Source organism: Arvicanthis niloticus, chromosome 29, assembly GCF_011762505.2.
Source record: "Arvicanthis niloticus isolate mArvNil1 chromosome 29, mArvNil1.pat.X, whole genome shotgun sequence".
Lineage (NCBI taxonomy): Eukaryota > Metazoa > Chordata > Mammalia > Rodentia > Muridae > Arvicanthis > Arvicanthis niloticus.
Window position 1 is genome coordinate 20909774 of NC_133437.1, and position 14946 is coordinate 20924719.

General features: G+C 41.7%; 1 non-coding gene across 1 annotated transcript; it reads left to right on the plus strand.

Moving 5' to 3' along the window:
- Nucleotides 1–570: 570 nt before the first annotated feature.
- LOC143440513 (small nucleolar RNA SNORA48) lies at nucleotides 571–711 on the plus strand. Its single transcript, XR_013108165.1, has one exon. It is a non-coding gene; the product is annotated as a small nucleolar RNA SNORA48 (small nucleolar RNA).
- The last annotated feature ends 14235 nt before the right edge of the window (nucleotides 712–14946 follow it).

A 14946-nucleotide genomic window follows, 5' to 3' on the forward strand; every position in this document is an offset into this window, starting at 1 on the left:
TAGGGGCTCTGTCACTAAAATGTCTTCACTAGGAGGAGGTGTAAACCTCCTCTCAGGTCCTAATGGCAAACCCAGGTACAATTCTACAAAATTTTAGCCTAGGGAACAAACGGGTTTCTTCGTCCTTACAGAGCAGTGAATGAGGAGTTACAGGGAGGAACACGGGCAGCCTTACAGCAGCCACTGGCGAAACTGTGCCCAGCATGGAGATGACCTCTCATAGCTGCCTAGTGGGAGGGCTTTTATCATAAAGGGATATTGAATTTTGCCAGAGATCTTTTCTGCAGCAGCTGAAATGGCCGTGTGATTTCTGCTCTTAAGTCCATATACAAGATAAATTATATTTTTTTATTATTTATGTGTGTTGAAAAATCAAATAAATCAAATAAAGTCTACTTGATCATGATCTTTTGTGTGTGTGTGTGTGTGTGTTCTTGAATATGGTTTACAAGTATTTTTACTAGGAGTTTTCATTTCTCGAGTCATCTGGAATATTTTTATTTTTTTGTTAGATCTTTATCTGGTTTTGATAACAGGGTAATACTAGCTTTATTAAAATGTTTGGAGTCCCCCTCCTGGCAATGGACAAAGAAACACCTTGTTGGTGGTATCATTCTTATATCAGTCAGGGGCAGAGCAGATGGCAGTTCTTTATTTCTAGCTTAATTCCTGGCTTGGTGGCCAAAGCTGTCTTATACCTGGGACTCAAAAATCAAATCAGATCAAATCCAGGCAACCTAGGAGGAGGAAGACAGATAGAGATCTCCGGATCGCCATGCCACCCACAGACCTGCCCTCCAGCGCACAGCACAGATGGGCCATAGATACCTGCTTGCTGTCATGTCACTCAGCATAGATGGAGGACGTCATGCAGAGGCCCACCAGCCATGTGGCCAACCTGCAACAAGAGCCATCACAATGTGCAAGCATGTGGCAGTCAGGTGGAAGAGAAAGAGAAGAGAAGCAGCTTGAATATTATGAAGAGAGATGGAACTGGAGACTTGAGGGTAGATAGGAGTATCCTGTTGTGAGAACCTTACCACATGAAGCCATGCTGAGGTCCCAGCCCGAGCTGCCACTGAGGGCCATGTCTGAGTTATGGCTATGCAGCTGCAGAGGTCATGATCAATGACCATGGCTCATATTACCACTTGAGAACACTTGAATTTTCCTTGATGGGGCAGCCACCAGAGTCCAAGTGGATGTTCAGGGGCTGTGCATAACTGGCTCCATCCCTGATTAGATGTGACACTCTGGAGAGCTTGTCCCATCTTTCACCAGTGGCAGTACTCAGGAGAGTGGCCCTGCACCTTTCCCAGGCAGCACAGTAGAGCTGGCATTGGTGGTAGAAATGTGGGTGAGCTGGCCCTGAGGGCATGGGGATGGGAGAGCTAGCCCCGTTATTCATCTGCTATTGATAGAAAGGTCACAGATATGATGACGGCAATGATGATGATAACATGTGCAGTCATGCATGTGTGTGCTTGTGTGTGTGTACGTGTTTGTGTGTGTGTGTGTGTGTGTGTGTGTGTGTGTGTGTGCGCGCGCGCCAGCACCTCTAACCACCTCCAACCATTAGAAAAGCTGCCCACAGGGTCCTGAGGTCAGGAGAGCTGGCCCTGCCCTTTACCAGCTGCAGTACTCACGAGGTCAGGTCCTGTACCTCACCTGGACAGCACAGCAGAGCTGACCCTGGTAGCAGGGACATAAGTGAGTTGGCCCTGAGGATGAGAGCCTGAGAGAACTGGCCTTGCCATCATTTTCCATGAGGTGGCCTGGATGCAGGGGTGATGTGTTCCCCACTTGCCCCTCACCACCTATTGGTATATAGATAGACACCTGGTGGTGCATAGATAAGCTATTGATTTGTGCAAATTGATTCTGTATCCTGCCACATTGCTGAATTTGTCTACCATTTCTAGAAGTTTTTTTTTTTTTAAATATTATCTGAAAATAGGGATAGTTTGACTTCTGTCTCTATTTGTAGCCTGTCAACTTCCTTCTCTTACTGCTCCATCTAGTTCCTTGAGCACAATATGGAAGAGATGTGGGGATAGTGGACATCCCTGTCTCACTCTCAACTTTAGTAGGATTGCTACAAGCTTTTCTCCATTTAGGATGATACTATCTGTGGGCCTCTTATATGTAACTTTTATTATATGTATGTATGTTCCTTCTAAGTTACACTATCTAGGACTTTTATCACGAAGACATGTCAGATTGGGTAAAAGAGTTTTCCTGCATCTATTGGGATGGACATGTGACTTTTGTCTTGAAGTTTCGTTGTGTGGTTCGTTACATTTATTGACTTAAATGTGTTGAACCATCATTGCATTTGAGGATAAAGCCACTTTGGTTATGGTGAATAATGTTTTTGATGTATGTCTGTATTCTTTCTGTTTGCAAGCATTTTATTGAGCATTTTTGAGTTTATATTCATCAGGGGCATTGACATGTAGGGTTTTTTCGTTTGCTTGCTTGTTTGTTGTTTGTTTGTTTATTGTTATTGCTTTACCTGCAGCTGAATGAAATGTATATTGTTTGGGTGGAATATTTTGTAGATATCCAATGATTGATGCACAATGTCAATTAATTCTGATATTTATTTTTTTCAGATAATCTGTCTACTGGAAAAATAGAATATTGAAATTACCTAATATTAGTATATCAATAATAACTAATATTAGTGTATCAATGTTGATCTGTATCTTTAAATCCAGTCTTTTTAAAAATGAAACTGAGTGTCCCAGAGTTTGGTGCATATGTGTTAGAATAGTAATGTCTTCTTGGTTAGCTGTTCCTTGATCAGAGTGAAGTGTCCATTTGTGTCAGATATTAGGACAGTGATGCCTTCTTGCTTCCTGTTCCCATTTAATTTGAGTACTTTTGTCTATTTTTTTGTTCTAAGCATACATAAGAGAGGTGTTTCCTATCTTTAAAGCTAAGATGTGTTTCTTGTAGATACAGATACATGAATTTTGTTTCTTGATCCATTCAGTCAGCCTATGACTTTTGACTGGAGAATTGAGGTCATGGATATTTAAACCTATTATTAAAGTGTGTGTGTGTTAGTTGTGGTCATTTGTTGTTGACTTTTGGTATTGTTTGTGTTCTAAGTGGTACTTCATGTTTTAATGATCATGGTTTCTTATTCCTTTCCATAGTCTCTATGTTATGCTCATTCTTCTGTTCAGGACAAAATATTGCTTGCTGTACTTTCTTTAGATTTGGTTTGTTGAACTCATTTTTTTAGTCTGTTTCCTTCATGGAAAGTTTTTTTTTTTTTTTTTTTTTTTTTTTTTTTTTTTTTTTTTCCCAATTATGGCAGCTAGTTTTGCTGGGTATAATAGTCTAACCTGCCTACCATAGTCTTATAGTAGTTGGAATGCATTGTTCCAACTACTTTCTGCCTTTCAATGTTTGCATTGAGAAATCAGCTCTTATTCTGTTGGGTTTTTCTTTATATGCGACTTGAGTTATTTCTCTTGAAGCTTTCAATATACTTTCTTTCTTATGTATGCTTAGTGTTTTTACTATGATATACTATGGAGACTTTTTTCTGGTCTTGTCATTCTGTGTTCTGTGTGCTTCCTGTATCTGCACAGACATGTCTTTTCTTAGTTTAGGGAAGTTTCTTCTATGATTTTCTTGAAGAACTTGACTTAGGATTCTTCTCCCTCATCTATGTGCATAATTAGAATTTTTTTTCATGCTGTCTCACATTTCCTGTATGTTCCTTTTCTGTTTAAAATCTTCATATTCTTTGGTTATTTGGTTTAGATCCTCTACTTTATCACTGAGATCTGATATTTTATTTTCTGCTTGATTCAGTCTATTCACAAGGCTTTTCTGTGAGTTTTCTAGTTGAGCTATTGGGTTTTTTCAACTGGATCCTCATTTCAGTTTGAGTCCTCAGCAATGTTTCTATCTTCTGATTGAATTCTGTTCTAAAGGGTTGGGTTGTCTTCATCATTTCTGTCAGCCTTGTGTTTGTGTTTTCTTGGTGTCATTCAGGTGTTTATCCTCCTTAACTTCATTATTTTTGTGTGTGTGTCTTCTTTAAACTCACTGAATTCATTGATGAGATTTATGATTGTTCTTTTAAATTCTGTGTCCTGGGGCTCATTTAGGCAATTTTCACTGGCAAACATTTCTACAGGACAGGTAAATATTGGAGAAAAAGTACCAGCTTGCTCTTTCATATTATTGGTATTCTTGAAAGGAGATCTGGGCATGTGGTCTTCTTTTGTTGGTTCTAACTCTGGTGTGGACAGAGCAATTTGGAGCAGAAGGGAGGATGTGTGGGTAGGTCGGGCCTAGAGATGTTGGATCTAGAAAATGACTGGGATGAAATAAAGTCAGGTGGACAGAGAGAACTAGTCTGGTATACCAGATGTACCTCTCCTCCAAGCCTAGAGTGTGAAGGTATGTCTGATAGAATATAAAGGTTGGATATGGTGTGAGAGGGGCCTGTGGGATAGAAGAGGATAGGTAGACAGGGTTCTGGCAAAAGCAGAGGGATCAGTTGAAGCTCAAGACAGGGAGGCCATACTAGGGTGGGGCACTGGATATGGGACCCAGAGTAATCTGGCAGGCTGGGGAGGATGAATGGATGGCAAGGGTCAGGGACACCCAGTGGACTAGACCTTAGAGAAGGATATAAGAGATCAAGCTGTGTAGAGATGTTGGGTGCTGACACTTGGGGCACAGTTCTTTTTGGGAAAGGTTTGGTGGAAGACTTAGAACATGTTTCCATGGTTGTGCTTCTGCAGTTTCCTTCCTTAAAGGAAGCTAGCTCATACTTCTACCCAGGAGTTCTGAGCTATAAACTAGATTTGGTCTTCAGAGTAGATGAGAGGTGATGTTGTCCCATTACAGTGACCCAAATTGGGTCCCTGGTTACCATACCTGTAGTTTTTCCTAAAGGAATATGTTACTAGGCCATTTGCATATTCCTTTCATGCATACAGGTTGAATATCCTTAATATCAAAACCTGAAATGTGAAGTGCTCCAAAGTTAAGCAATTCACACCCAACCTTATATAATAGACCATAGATTAAAGGCACATTAATAAATTGTATAGCATCACCAACAGACTGGTATACAATATACGTGCATAAAATAGAAATATTGCTCAGATTTATATTATATGAGTTTCTTGGCTGGCAATGAGGCTAAGGTTATAAAAGGAAGGGGAGTGGCGGGGACTGATGCAGTAGGGTGAGGAAATATTTAAACTATTCAGGAGCAGGCTTGAAGAACATATTTAAAAGTTAAGTGGGTAAGGGGTTCTGGCACTTTCTCAGGATGCAAGAAATTACAGAGTAGAAAGAACTAAGAATATTACAAATTGAGTTGAGTCCTATTGATATTATTCAAATATCTCAGGTAAATAATAGAATTCACTGTGTTTACCCATGGCAGAGTGCTTTTGTAAAGATGAGTCTGTGTTTATATTGGTTGATATAGGTCCTTGGAGGTTTGCAGTCACCTGACTTGGATTTGCTCAGAGATGTCTACTCTAAGCTGGGTTCTGACTTAAGCTCTTTGTATCCAGTCTTTAATTCTTTAACACAAGCAATTTCACACCCAACTCGTACAGCTAAACTGTTACTTCACTTAAAATATGCCGTGTTGGAAATAAGAAAATGCTTTGTAAAGGAGATCTTACACTGGGTGCAGCTAGCCACACTGACAAAGTCATTGCAAGTGTATCAAGTGTATTATGGCTTTTATTTCAGCTCAACCAAAGTGTCAGCTGGATACAGTCATTCCAAGGCTTGGATGGAAGGAGACACTTGTGCATTTGTGTTGCTGGTAGAGTTTGGGTTCTCTTTGATAACTGTCTGAGGCTTGTTTCTCATCAGCTGCATGCAGAGGCTTTCTTTGATCCCTTGCCATGTGAGTCTTTCATGGAGTATTACATAACAGGACACTGGTGCCATCAGAGACAGCAAGTAGCATGGCAAGTTACATAGGTAAGGACAAAGCCAGCTTGCGAAAGTGGCTTGCTTATACTTTGGCATTAATTCACCCAGGAAACAGTCTCCAAGTAGGTTCTACTCACATACCATGGAGGGCATATTCAAGGACAGGAACATTAGCACCAATGTGGGTATTCTGAACTGTCTGCCTAGGTGCCTGCTCTGGCACCTGTAATACCTGTAATTCCAGGACTCAGAAGGTTGAAGAAGAAAGATCATGAGCTTGAGGCTATCCTGGGCGACATGGTGAATTCCAGACTAGCCTTTGGATATATAAGGAGACTAATGTTTAAAAAAAAAAAAGTGGAAAGAAACAGAGTCTACCACTCTGAGCATGAAAAGGTTGGTACTACATTCCTTCCCATGCATCAGTAGTGATGAATAACTGTTGCCAATAGTTGACTGTCAGGAACTGACAGACAACAAATAATCAGAATATCAAGTTTCATTTCATAAAAATGATACTGATTATCAGACTCTTGAGTAAATTGCTCTTGGTTATGCCTCACTATTATAAAGGCTAAAGAGTGTGATTACTGCTCAGACTGCTCATGTCCGATGCTTTCAGTATTTTTAGTGTGAACATTGTTTTGTGGCACCTATATATGTACATAGAAGTCCAAAGACTGCCTCACCTGAGGATCCATCCCACATACAGTCACCAAACCCAGACACTGTTGTGGATGCTAAGAAGTGCATGCTGACAGGAACCTGATAGAGCTGTCTCCTGAGAGGCTCTGCCAGAGCCTGGCATATACAGAGGGGATGCTCACAGCTAACCATTGGACTGAGCACAGGTTCCCCAATGGAGGAATGAGAGAAAGGACTGAAGAAGCTGATGGGGTTTGCAACCCTATAGGAAGAACAACAATATCAACCAACCAGACTCCCCAGAGCTCCCAGGAACTAAACCACCAACCACAGAGTACACATAGAGGGATCCATGGCTCTAGCCACATATGTAGCAGAGGATGGCCTTGTTGGACATCCATGAGAGGCCCTTGGTCCTGTGAAGGCTCGATGCCCAGTGTAGGGGAATTCAAGGTCAGGAAAGCGGGAGTGGGTGGGTGGGTGGGAGAACATCCTCATAGAAGCAGGGGAGGGGGAACGGAATATGGGGTTTCAGGAGGGGGAAACCGGGAAAGAGGATAACATTTGAAACATAAATAAAGAAAATATCCAATAAAGTAAAAAAATTTTAAAAAGAAGTCAATATTGTCTGTTTCTTTTATGACAGGCCCTATTTCAACAATTTGGTGTACAGAATGAGGCTTTTATCTGTCAATATACAGCATGCAACAACCTCTCTAAATAATCCATACATTAAATCATAGAGTTAGATTGTGGAAATCTACCAATTTGTTTCTACAAAGGAAAATAATTCTCATCTCTATTCTCTTATGAGAAAAAAATATAAAAAATTTTGATTCTTTTTTTTTATCCTCATCACCCAGAAAAACAATGATTCTCATATTTTTCTATTATGTTTACTAAGTTGCTTTAAGCATGTAGCTTTTGCATGCACTTTCACATGTGTTTGTATTGAAATAGGTGGTAGAGAGGGGAGAGAACTGCTTTTCCTCAGTTCTGAAATGTTCTTGTCTAGACAGTTTTATCAGTGTGACGTGTCTTTCAGCCCACCCCTTGACTTTTCCCAGGGAAGATGGAATGACCCAATAACTTGATAGGACAAGGAAGCATAAACTGGCTGTAATCAATTCTTCTTTACATATGTGCAGAGACCACCCATCTGAAGCATAAATAATGTTTTTCCCAAACCACATGTTTGCTGGGACAGAGCTTGGGGAGAGTGGCTGGGTGTGGTGGGTTCCATTGGTGCTCCTTTTAAATTCTCTGGTTCTTTGTTTGGAATTCTTTTGGTAGCAGAAATAAGCAGGGTTTTTTTTTTTTTTTTTTTTTTTTCCAGTCTTACTTTTATCACCAGAAAAATCTGGCACCAAGCTAGGGTTATAGCTCTGTACTTAAGTGCCTGATTGACATAAGACCTTGGGTTTGGTCCCCAGCACCACACAATAGGGGTGTTTGTGTGATAACTGAAGTTTTCTGACCTATTTCTAAGTCTTATTCTTCAAATATTCAGAATATAATTAAAGAAATCAAAACTTTCTTTTTGAGGGGGGGGCTTCCTCAAATGCCACTGTGAAGTTTTGTTGTTGTTGTTATTATTTGCTTGTTTGCTTATTTGTTTTGGTCTCACAGTCCTCTCGGATATTTTTAGTCAAAAATATTCAACTCATAGAGGATAAAATGGCGACTTGAAGGTAAAGTTCATGATCTAATAGATATGGCTTTTTTCCCATAGAACCAGACAGGCAGTAAGTCGTCAGACAATGATCATGGGAGAACGCTGCTGGGGAGAGCTAGGACTGGAAGCACCAGGTCAGTACTGTGTGTGACACTATGTTATGACCCAAACTACTGAAGAACACATTATAAATAAAACAGTAGAAAAACCCTGGGACTGGATAGATGCCTGAATCAATTTCTTCCCACTCTACAGACTCTGACACGACACATTCTACCGCTCACTCTTAAGTCACCAAATAAGGGAATTTCTAGAGAAAATATAAAAGTTGCTTGGGTGACATCAGAACTTTGCTTCTTTTGCTTCTGTATCTATGTGTCTGAACGTTTTCTCACATACATGTATGTGCACCACATGCAAGCCCGGTGTCCCAGGAGGTTAGAAGAGAGCATTGGTTTTCCTGAAACTGAAGTTACAGCTGGTTTTGAGCCACCGCGTGGGTGTGGCAAACTGAACGCTGTCGCTCTGCTACAGCAGCAAGCACTCTTAATCACTGAGCCGTCTCAACAACCCCGTGCACTTATTTCTAAAACAATGCAGTGTCAGATTTTAAAATTGTATGGGGTATTGGGGTTCAGAAAAGAACGTTTCATGCGTCTCTGCGGCCTTTAAACGTCCTCTAGTCTCTTCTCTGTTTCTCTCCTAAAAGACAGTAAAGTTCACTGTGATCTGCTGAGTTCTCACTTGCTTTGTTCCAGTCGGAGCGAGCGCTTTCACTTCTGAAGGTCTTAATCTGACAGTACTGAGTTTCTAAAGACAGGAGCTTCAAAGTGGGATTTAGTCACCGTTCCTAACCCTAGGGAAACCTAGTCCCCTCTCCCTTACTACCTCTGATTTGGGGCAAGTTGCTTAATTTGTCTTAGCCCCTTTCCTCATCTGCAAAGCCACGTGATATGCTTAACAGTGTACCTCGCAACGGTGTCATAAGATACGTGTAAAGTAACTGACAGGTCAGTCGGTGCTCAATAAATCTGTAACTGTATCTTAGAACTTCTATAATCCAGACATTCGACAACCTTTAAACAAGCGGTGTTTGCACTCGTTTGCCTCGGTGTCTTCAAGATAGTCTATGCAGAGCCAGAGCCAGAGCGAGAGAGCTAAGCTGATCGATTGATTTGCAGGTTCAAGTGCAACCCTGTTGGGTGGAGCCTCAAGTGGACAGGTTTGATTTGCAAAACAAACAAACAAACAAACAAACAACAAACCCTCAGCCTAAGGAATTGGGACTTTAGAACTTGGTCAGAAAGGTTCTAGTTTTTTAGAAAGAGGTCATTCGGAAGTCAGCAAATATGCTAACTTGATCGCACCGGAGGAATTGTGGGAGAAGGGTAAAGGAACAGAGGTCTGACTGATTTCACCTCCACTCCCTAATCTGGAAAGCACAGCTAAGGTGAAAGGATAGCTCCGAGTGGGAAAGACAGGCCAGATGTGGTTGGCACATCTGTAAAGATAACAGCAGGAAGCTGAGACGTCCTCGGAAATCTGAATTGCAGCCATGTAGTAATAGAAAATGTCGAGGTTGTCCCGGGACCCTTCAGTCTCCATCCAAGGCAGATCAAGGCACCCTAGGTGACTTTCTGTATCACTTGAAAGGGATTCAAACAGACAGAGAATAATCCACACCGTTTACCAGAGGGAGTTAAGTGAAGTGCTCCTAGCTAAAGCCAATCAGCCTTTCTCCTACCTGGCGCGACTTGGGGAAAGGTGGGTTTCACCACTAGCCAATAGCAGATGAAAACAAGTACAAACAGCCTCATCATGCTACTTTCTTTATCAAGCTGAAATCTGACTCGCAGGCGTCTCACAGATGTGCAAATCTATGTTGCAATGGAAACTTGGACGCTTGCCTTCACTCTTACCTGAATACATGTAGAAGTGAAGTTATTATTTAAATTGCTATTTTCTTCATTAGTTTTTTTTCCACACATTTTCTTAAAGTGTTTGATTATTTAAAAAAAAAAAAAAAAGTCACATGGAATGCTTGTGAAAACCACAAAGGGACGTCTCTCCCCAACCCCTGCCCCCAGGTACTGAATTAGGATTTATTGAGGGAGAAGAGCTAATTCCATATTTTTAGGTGCTTTCTTTAGATCCAATCTTTGTACATGGCTAAAGGGGTTATTCAAGCTACAGTGATGAAGATCCACCAGAAACTCAATGGAAACACTCTAGAGAACGACTGTCTCCCCTACCTTCACCCTCTCTCAAAGACTCAAAATTACATGCAGTCACATCGTATCTTAATAGGGGAGGAAAGGGAGAGAGATTGCTTCTCTTCTACTTTGGTCTCAGGCTGGGATTGCCCTGTATTTCTTACATTTTTACTTGAATAAAAAAAAAAATTAGTTGATATTTCCAAACCGACCACTTGAACCACTATTTCTTTCAGACTCAGGGCATGGGATTGCCACAGGACCCCATCCTTGAAACTGTCAAATGCATGGATATTATATCAGGGTATCTGTAAGTACATTTATTTCGGAACAAATGGGAAAATTAATCTTCATTATTTGGAGCCACTGCTTAAAACAAAACAAAACAAAACAAAACAAAACAAAAACTTCCCCAACTTTTTTGGTCTGGCATGACCAGGATTCAGTGTAAAACTGTGAGAGCCAAACCTTGAATTAGAAGAACATCATATATAGACCCTCCCACTCCCACCCTACCCCGATCAATTTTCCTATCTTCTTCTATCTGTTGCAGATACATCTTAGTTTTGCATCTAATGGTGCCTACACTCATGTTGACGTAGAAGTAGGTCATGCTGAAATTGGCAGGCCTTGGGTTAGGGATTGCTCAAAACAGAGTATGTGTGAGGCATCGAATCTGGTCCCTACAGGTAGAAGAGAATGAGAAGAAAGAGTAGAGCCTAGTGTAGCCAATGACATGCCGGGGGAGCAGCTGTTTAATGCGTACAGTCCTCTGTCCTCTTCCCAGAGGCCAGCTGAACAGATCTAAGAGGAGGTTTCAGTCATTTTCATTTTTAACAAAATACTCAGTAATTTGGGCACACATGATCAGTGGATCAGACCTAGAAAAATAATGACCTGAATGACCACAGGCACATAAACAAAAAGACCAGATGAACTCTCTAGGGACTTAATTCTTAATTTTCAACAAGTCTTTGAGGTAAAAACCCTTTTAATACTTTCTGTGGATTAATAAAACTGCTAAGAGTGAGCCTTTTGACAAACCCCTCCACTATGGAGGATAGATACCTTATCATCACAAGCATGAATGAAGGCATGCCCCAGTCATGACCACTATAAGTAACCTGTGACTGCCTCGGGGAGCACATGCTAAGGAGAATGAGATATGGGGAATGCTAGATAAACCTGATTAGCCATTGCTAGTCTCTGTCAGGTCAGAAGGGTAGCATTCCCAAAAGGATGTCTGTGATTAGTTCAAACAGTCTTTTATTTGTACAAATGACTGTACCATAATTGCCACTTTCTGGCTGTGTAATTAGACCATCCAGCTCACTTTTCTAGTTAGCTAGGAGATACCTCTCTCTGCCATTCCCGGTGTTGCAAAATACTAAGCCCATTATTATATTATTATGTGGTTGTAGGAAGGGATGTGGTTGAGACAAGATGTTATTCGGTGCTAGTCTCTGATATATCCAAGAATGACTTTGAACTCCTGGTCTTCTTGTCTCTACCTCCCCAGTGCTTGGATTACAAGCATGTACCACCATTAGACCCATTAAAAAGCTTCTCTTGAGTGATCTTTATCATTAGTAGATGTCACTAAAGTGGGCTGACCTAGAAACACAAGAAGATGACAGACACAGCAATGAAGGGTTGGCAGCAGTGAAGGTGGTTATCATAGCAAAAGAGCGGCTGAAGAGCTCCAGAGGGCAACTGAGGCAGGGAGCACAGAGAGCCACTGAGGCAGGGAGCACAGAGAGCCACTGAGGCAGGGAGCATAGAGAGCCACTGAGGCAGGGAGCACAGAGAGAAACTGAGGCAGGAAGCACATTTAGCAGACACAAAGAAGGCTGTGAATCACTGAAGATAAGACACTCTAGGCTCTGGTCACTAACCGAGTTCCTGGGAACTGCCATGTCTTAAAGGTCAAGTGTCTTACATTCTGACCCCAGAAGACACAATGATAGCTGCTATCAAAGGTAAAGGGTCTCAACACCCCAGACTGTAAGTTCTATAACGCTAACATCTGAGCTGAGGGTCTAAACCCTTGAGACCTATTCAGGAACTGTAACTCCAGTAAACACTGCCTCATGTTACCAGCTGGCTCCATTCACTGCTGCTGGAACCCAGGCATTAAAAGAGCCAGCTGCTTCTGCAACAACTGGTGGTTAAAGTGTAGCATTATATGTCTCCAACCTGAGTGCCTAAAGCTGTAACTCTGACTTCTAAAGGCTAGTGCAGTGTGCCTTTAGCTCTCAGGACTTGATGCTGTAAACCTCTGGGTTTGTAAGTTCAGCCCCTATGCCTCAGGCAATGAAAGACCCAGGACTGCCTTCATAGAGAAGCTCCATGTCAACTTATGATTTATATCTGGGTAGAGCAAAAAAGATGCCACCCTATGGTTGGTAAGAGTTTGTCCCTACTACTGAGCATTTAAGCGTAGCTTCTCTAAGTGGTAGGATTATCAGATATCTAGGCAGCCGAGACTAAATCATAGGGTACCACTTTTGGTTGTGGTTAGTATCCATCTCTCAGGAGAAGTTTAGTGTGTGAAAGGTTGGGTTACTTCCAGAGAGGATTGTTAATAACAGATCTCATCTTCCTTTTGCCTGGGTCTCTTCTGTATGCACGAGCTTGTCAATCTCACATGTACAGTGTGTGATGATGAAAACCTGACTAATACCCATGTTATCACCATGTTATGATGCAGCCTGTCCTTGAACTTCACTGCTTGCAGAGCTGTGGGCCCAAATTTATCTATAATGTAAGCTTTATTGATTTTTCTGCAAGTAAAAACATTTTTATAAATAACTATAGAGAACAATCTATGGAGGTCGCAGGAACAGGAGCAATCATATCTAACTGCAGATGGAGAGGTTAAGGAACAGAGGAGTTAGAGAAAGATGCTAAGAAGGTCAAGAAGTTATGAGGTAGAAGCACCTGATTCTCAGGCTACCCCCTCCTCATTCGGGAATAATGATGAAAGGACTTTCTCTTATATCTTACAGATACTCAGGTTCTCTTTAGAAACGAACTTGTGGCTTTTAAGAAGAACACTGCCTTGATTATTTTGCTCCCCCTTCTAAATGAGATTGAAGTATCCACACTTGGTTCTTTCTTCTTGTTAAGCTTCATATAGTCTGTGAGTTGTATCATAGGTATTCTGAAATTTTGGGCTAATATCCACTATCAGTGAGTGCATATCATGTTATGTCCTTTTATGTCTGGGTTACCTCACCCAGGATGATATTTTCTAGTTTCATCCATTTGCCTGCAAAATTCATGATGTCCTCGTTTTTAATAGCTGAGTAGCGTTCCATTGTGTATATGAGCCGCATTTTCTGTATCCATTCTTCTGTTGTGGGACATCTGGGTTGTTTCCAGCTTCTGGCTCTTACAAATAAGGCTGCTATGAGCATAGTGAACCATGTGTCTTTGTGGTATGTTGGAGCATCTTTTGGGTATATGCCCAGAAGTGGTATAACTGGGTCTTCAGGTAGAACTATTTCCAATTTACTGAGGAACCCCCAGATTGATTTCCAGAGTGGCCATACCAGTTTTCAATCCCACCAGCAATGGAATAGTGTTCCTCTTTCTCTACATCCACACCAGCATCTGTTGCCACCTGAGTTTTTGATCTTAGCCATTCTAATTGGTGTAAGGTGGAATCTTAGGGTCGTTTTCATTTGCATTTTCCTAATGACTAAGAATGTTTAACATTTCTTTAAGTGCTTCCCAGCCACTAGAGATTCCTCAGTTGAAAATTCTCAGGCAGAGGAAGGGAGGGACCTGGGTGGAAGGGGTAGGGGAAGGAAAAAAGGGGGACAGAATCAGGTATGGTGGGAAACAGGAGAGAAGCCCAGAGGGCCCGAAGAATGCATAGAAATATGCAGCAGTGTGGGGAGGGGTAGGGGGGGGGACCTCTAGAAAGTCGAAAACACCAGGGATGTGAGAGGCTCCCAGGATCCAATGGGGATGATTTTGGCTGAAATGCCCAATGGTGGGGAGATGGAACCTGAAGAGACCACCTCCAGTAGATAAACATGGCCCTCAGTTGAAGGATGGGGCCACCTAGCCATCTCAAAAATTTTGATCTATAATTATTCTTGTCTAAAGGAAAGGCAGGGACAAAAACTTGGAGCAGAGACTGAAGAAAAGGCCATCCAGAAATAACCCTAACTTGGGATCCATCTCATGCACAACCAACTCTAATACTGATGCCATTCATGTTGTGCTTGCAGACAGGAGCCTGGCATGGCTATCCTTCGAGAGGCTCTACTAGACTGAGACAAATGCAGATACTCACAGGCAACCATTGTGTTGTGGATAGCCCTGGTGCTGTTTGTATTTTGATGCTAATTCTGCTTCCCCAAGAGGGGCTGCCTGGGATGAGGAGTAAATCATGTACTCAGGTGACCTTCTCCCCATTTTTACTTGTAAAATAATGGCTAGAGTCGGTGATTGGGCAGCGGAAGGGAAGGT